The 6,463-nt window shown below is 39.1% G+C and overlaps 1 long non-coding RNA gene across 2 annotated transcripts in view; it reads left to right on the top strand.

Moving 5' to 3' along the window:
• Positions 1–293: 293 nt before the first annotated feature.
• Positions 294–6,463, top strand: part of LOC137448547 (uncharacterized) — a 67,760-nt gene continuing 61,590 nt past the window's right edge. Inside the window, exons 1-2 of one of the 2 annotated variants that reach the window (XR_010989132.1) lie at positions 294–355; positions 1,577–1,665. This is a non-coding gene — a long non-coding RNA (uncharacterized lncRNA). Of the gene's footprint in view, positions 437–1,576; positions 1,666–6,463 lie in introns of both variants that reach the window. The other variant, XR_010989131.1, reaches the window with a different exon arrangement.

The raw sequence follows: 6,463 nt of genomic DNA, 5'->3' as shown, positions 1-6,463 counted from the left end.
ATCTTGGCCTAGATGGTCCTCTTATGAAAAGTCATAAATGTGGTATGAATTAAGAGTAAGAGATGTGCTATCTGCTCTTATCAGGGGTGCTTCCCTCTGTTCATGTCTGCAGCATGCTAACTTTACCACCCTTCACCCTCACCCCAAAAGAAAGAAAACAACAAAATCAACCAGGTGAAGGATAACTGAATAAATACAGACACTTGTGTAAAAGCAATGCTGGTGTTGCCTGGCGACCAATAGCTATCAGAGCCAAATTACCCAAGCTGCTTTAGAGACACAAGTAATTAGCCAATAGAGACTGCAGAAACAAGAAAAAGCATGAAGGGGAGATTAACTGAGTTCAGAGCACGAGGTAAAGATGAAACAGTGAGGTGTGAGCTAAAGTCCTTGAGCTAATCTTTATTAGTTTTATTTGGTTTTGCTGTGAATGACGGTAAGGTTTCATAATCCTTTCTTTTTTTGAAGTCCTTTTCTTTTTTTGTTCTGGGGCTGCCCCTATGGTTCGCTTTTTTTGATTGAAGCTCTGGGAATTTGGATGTGGGTTGTGTAATTTTCTTCCAAATGTGTTATTTTTCTTGAGCAGAGATTGCCCTGGTTTTTTTATGTACTTCAAAGGCAGAAGTGCAATAAGGAGTGTGCAGATCGAAATCAAAACTGGCATGAGGCAGGTCTTGCAGAACACCCTGCCAATGTCGCCTATCAACTACGCCTGTTTTCTGTGGCTTTTTACAAACTCAGTCAGAGCAAACTAATATTGGACAAATCCTTGCAGCTTGAAAAACATGCTTGGGAACCTCTTCTGCTTTTGCTAGAACTACACTTGATTCTGGTTTTCAGTGTCTCAAATATGCAATTTCCTCTTTAAAATGAGGACTGTTTACTTATCTGTCTGGATAGTGTTTCTACAGATTTATTTATTATCCCTTTTTTCAGGGGAAAAGAAAAAGGCAGCAAAGTGGCTTTTTATTGGAAACAAAAATAAATATGATGAGAAAAAAACAAAGCTGGGAAAACTTGGGGGAAATGTGCATATGGTGAAAAGAATTACTGAAAATTCCATAGAAAGCAGTCTGGGGTGGGGGGGACGAACTTGTAAATTTGTGATTACATTTTAAACTTTGCCTCAACAGTTCCTTGTATATAGGAAAATGCTTAGGTTGTATTTTAAGCTTCAAGAATTTATGCTTAATTTTCAGTTTAGAAAAGTGTTATGCTAAAGAAAAATAAACTACCAAAAATAGGGCAGAGATAACTCTGGGGCACTGCTGGTGATCTTTACGTATAGTAAAGGCAAGCATTGGGCTATTTGGGATACATTCTTTGTGCATCTCCCTCTTTATTCAGCATGTAGTAAATGTTAAGATAACCTTTCATGAAATGTGAACAACAAGAAGGGCTGGGCTAAGTGCCAAGGAGGTGGGATTTTATTTGTTGTTTTTTGTTTGGGGGGGATTTTTTTTCAAAGATCAGAACTGTAATGGTATAGTTCCTTTATTCTTTGTTGCTCAAAAAAAAACCCAATATTGTGAACAGCTTCAAACATCCTGAATGTTGTTTCTTTTTGCTATTTTAGAATTAATAAGGACTTGCAGATTGACTGCTCTGGGGGGTTTTGGATATTTCTGAAGAGGTACAGTGGGAGTCGTCATGCCTTCTCTGAAGGTAAGAATAGTTACCATAATGTCTTTGAAGTGCACAGAGACCCAGTGAGGTTTAGCTGCTGCTAAGAGGTTTTCCTGAGTCCATGGTTTGTATGCAACCAAGTTTTCTATATAAAAAAAGGGCTTCAAATGCTCAAAAGATCAGATTTTTACCTTTTTGATCTGCAAGAGCAGCTTTGAAAGTATCTTAAGATTACTGTGATGAAATATAGTGTAATTGAAGTAGAACCATTTGAGTTAAGAATGAAAGGACTTTTTTTTTTTCCCCCAATAATTTAATATATTTGCAAAAGCTTTGTGCCCAGATCTAGGCAATGCTGTGGAGACATGAGGAGTTTAGTGCATTTAAGACCTTCATAATTCATGTCTGTCAGAACTATGCTCAGAAATAGAAAGCTTACTAAAGACAGTTAATTTCAGTCCTGTCATAGGATCTTGGAATAGCAATATTGAGCACTAATGCCATAGATATGAAATAAACCCAGAGCTTCATTGGAAGTAACTGAAATTAGCATTTTTGTTTAGCATGTTTTTCCTGTCAGATATTATTATAAGTTCCCTGTTGGAATGTATGTTTCTGTGGGACAAACCCTCAGGTTTGTCAGAGATCCCTTTTATTTCTGGCATCCTTTCTGCTGTGGCTTCCCATCTAAAAGGAGCCTTGAAATGAGTTAGTTATATATGCACTTTTCAGTAAAGCATGAAAAAGGAACCTTTCCATTTGCTGATCTTGCTACCCAGAAACCATATGTTTTATGAAAATTTGAATAATAATAACAGAGGAAGAAATTACACCTCTTATGCACGTCCATGAAAACATTGATATAAACCTACCTGGGAGATAAGGGGGCAGGGGGGAGAAGAAAATCTTGTCTCCATTGCTGTAGATGTTGACTGTGAGACAAGCAGTCAAGGTTAGCTGTTACTTGCTATCCTACAGCATTTTTCTTTCATGTGCCCTTCTACCAAGTCAAGCTGGGGTCATACAGACATGTGTGAGTGCATGGGTATGTTGGCAAAGGCCCTCAGGTGTCACAGAAACCTGAAGCTGGCCTCCAAGTTCACCTCAAATAAGAAGCAAAATGAAATGCCTGATATGGAGTGACCACATTCTGGGAACAAAGTTGTGAAATGACAAAAATGCTGCATGTCACGCACTGAAAGGAAAACTCATTGTACCTGCAGCTTCAGGCTGTGAATGATGGAATGGTGGTGAAAAATGTACAGACTGTGGGGAGGCCCAAATACCAAGCTTGCAAGCTGAAATTATAGACTCCTAGACAGGTGTGGCATATAAAGTATGTGTGTATAGCTTTATAAGAGCTTCTGAGAGATGTTCTTGATGGGAGGAAAACAGCACAGCAACTTTCTTCTGCTTTTTTCCTTCTTGTCACTGTTCCACCTCATCTAACAGTTTCCTTTTGTTAATCACTCAGCCAGCACCATTTTCCTAGCATCCACTGTAAACCTCTCCCTCTTCCCACCTGCCTCCTTTAAGATTAGTTTCATGTTATGATCCTTTAAGATTAGTTTCATATTATGATCCACCAAAGTAACCCATCTAACACCTAGCTGCAGAGATTGCTGTAGCAGTTTCACATCGCTTACAAAATCCCATCAAAGCCAGAAATTGTTTTCTTTATGTGAGTGGCAAGGCAATTACTGAGTTGAGTGACATGGCCAGAGAGTGCATTTCTACTAGAATCTATCACTATAGCAGAAACTTCTGGCAGGAAAGCAGTGACTGACTGACATCTTTTGACTTATTACTATGGGCCGTGTGTAAACTTCAGTAGAAGTAATGACAGTTAACTGTGTTTCTAATCAACAAAGTGTTGTGCCAGTAATTAGGTTTCAACTGACTCTCATCTCCTTTCTAGCCATTAATTGGAGGGCGATATGCAGATTGCTGGTTAATAACAAAACAGTTAGTTCTGTAATAACATTCTTCGTGTTCATCAATTTGTTTGATTCCTTGTGTGGCAAACATAGGATCCTGAATGCATCTATTTAGCTATCAGACCATAAGGCTCATTGTTCACTAAGCTAGTGACAGCTGAAAGTGCTGCAACTTGCAGAGGCTAATAGCAGCAAATGGGGAACATTATTTTGCAAAACAGACAGAGCAAGGCCTTTCGAAGAAAGCTCTAGGTTGTCCTAACCACATATGGATGTCAGAGACAGGAACAGTGAGAGCTGTGTGCTGAACTTATTTTAAACTCCCACTCACGATTTCCAAATGCAGCACTCTGTCAGAGAGCAGGCACAGAGAATTTTGGGAACTATAGCACTTGTGTAAATAAAAGCTTTAGAAATCTGTTTTGGCAAAGCAGTAGTAATTATTCTATTACCTGTTTATTGTGCCTTGACTATAGCAGGAACCTAAATGAATAGGTGTGATTAGATTAGGGCTAACTGCAGGACATATTTATAATGTTTACTGCCCCACAAAGGCCGAAAAGTTTTCAAAGGTATGTTCATTGTTTTGCAAATAGAGATACAAGGCTCTGGGAAAGGAGGAAATACCCACTCATTACATAGCAGCAGACGCATGCTTACTCTAACGACCCACATCAGCTCTTTTGTGAGTGACCCTTGTAGCCAAGTAGGCCAAATTAGAATGCATTTCCCCCCCTACTGCATTTCAGTTGATGTGTTTCTTGCAGGGATAGCTCTGCACCAGGGCAGGTTTCAGTCTGCTCCTTGCCCACTCACCTGCTGCTGTCTGGTCACATAGTAACAAATTGTCAAGCCTGTAATTGAATGAGGACTCGACCATTCATTTCCTGCGCATAGGCTTCAGTCAATGTGTTTCAGCCTTAAACAGGTGCAGTCCTCAGGATTTTTCTAAAGTACGTTGTACTCTATCTGTTCAAGCAGACCAAAAATAAAGTACTTGGGCAGAGAGAGCGAGTCACTCACCCAGTCTTTTTATAAAATAAACTGTGTTATTAGGCTTAGCTAAGCTTTTTTTATACTGCCTGGGGAAAGAGAAAACTGCTTGGAAGCCATCACCACATAGGGCTGTGAATAAAGAATTCAGCAGAAACACAGATGTATGTTTTATTTGTACTGATGTGAAATACTGTATCTTATAACAACTGATCTCAGGTTTATACACTAAGTCTCTAGACAGCTCTTTATTCACTGTGTGACCAGCATGCACAGGAGTTAGCTGAAGTTCTGTGCCTTTGGGATTGCATAGGATTGCTGAGTGCTGCTCTCAGGAAGAAAAAAAAAATGAACTTGGTTAATTCTGGTTTTCCCCCTGATACATCTTTATACAAATGACTCTCTGTAAACTTTCAGATTGTCTTCATTCAGCTCCTTGAAATACTGTTTTAAAAATATCATGTAGCTCTGAAGGGAAAGCTGGCCTTGGAGTAAAAAAGCCTAGATACTGTGCTGGTGTCTGCTTTCCAGCAAGTAGATCAATTTTATATTTGAACTACTGGAATTTGCACCAATTTGGGTGAACTCTGGATATGCCACGTTAAGTAATGGTTTAGGAGTAGCTTCAGAGAGGGACTTCAGCCTTGAAGACCAGCTGCTTGCCAAGCTTGCAACAGCTCACAGCCAAACTTGCAACCAATGTAACTGCTTGTTGATACCTCTTCTTCCTTTTGGACGTACTCAGTGTGGATGGGATGGACAAGAAAATCCTGACAACATGATGTAAGGGGGAATTTTGTTGTGCAAGTTGTTCATTGATATGCCAGAACACCTTTCAAATGCTGAAGTCCATTTCCATGTCATCTTGCATCTACAATCTTGGGAACTTGCTTCTGCACATATATGTAGCATTTCTGTGTGCTCAGCTGGCAAACAGGGATTGCATGTGGTTACAAGGATATGTGTCTTCTGTGCCTATATTGCAAATTTGATTTACCTTAGGCTCCCAACAAAGAATGTATATTCAGGGAATGCTGTTAACTACCCTTCAAAGACCTGAAATAGTCTTGAAGAGGTGATTTTAATATTTTCAATTGTATTTAATCTTTGATCAAGGAAAACTAAAACCAAGAAGCTACCCTTGAAAAGGTTTCTCAGTGCAGCATGTTCCTTACTGAAACTTGATTTGGAATTGCTTCTTGTTCTCTGTGAAAATTTGATTTCTCACTATACTTGCTGGACAAGTTTGGTGTTTGTAACTGTGTTGCATTAGTACTTTCAGTGAAATGTAAAAAAGAAAACCTAGCATACTAAATGAATGATATACTTCTGTAGTGTTTGTCTAGTGGGAGAATGAGGAAGAGGAAAAATGCTTCTGAATGAGCTTCTGGAAGAAATGTGCATCTTAGACACTGGAAAAGAAAGTGACATCTAAGGAGCTGATGTTGTTTCACTGCTCTTAACACTGGAAATCATTCCAAAGTCTGCTTTGAATCTTCTCTGCCCTAATTCAAGTATCTCCCTTCTTCTCTGATGCACCACTCTGGAGTTTTGCTTTTGGCAGGGGTCATTTGAAGAGCTGAAGAGGTTCATCAAATCTGGTTCCATAGTTCATGTTTTCTAGGTCTCTGATTACTTTCCTGTCTCTCCTCTGTGCTCTGTCCAGTTGAGTTATATACATCTGCAAGTCAATTAACTCAGAAATGTGATAGTTGAAATTGAAGCCACCAAGAGACTGGTTTCTTTAGCTGAGAATTCTATCCATACAGAAATTGAAATCACTGCATAGGTAAAACTGATCCATTTTTCTATCATCTCGCTATCAAAAGGAGCTACTTCTATTTATTTATTTATTTTCTAGAGCAGTCCTGATTGAATTTTCCAAAAACTAGAATATCTGCAACTAA

Source organism: Melanerpes formicivorus, unplaced genomic scaffold, assembly GCF_026170545.1.
Source record: "Melanerpes formicivorus ecotype bairdi unplaced genomic scaffold, bMelFor1.0.p_v2 SCAF_25, whole genome shotgun sequence".
Lineage (NCBI taxonomy): Eukaryota > Metazoa > Chordata > Aves > Piciformes > Picidae > Melanerpes > Melanerpes formicivorus.
This window is presented reverse-complemented; position numbering and strand designations above follow the sequence as displayed.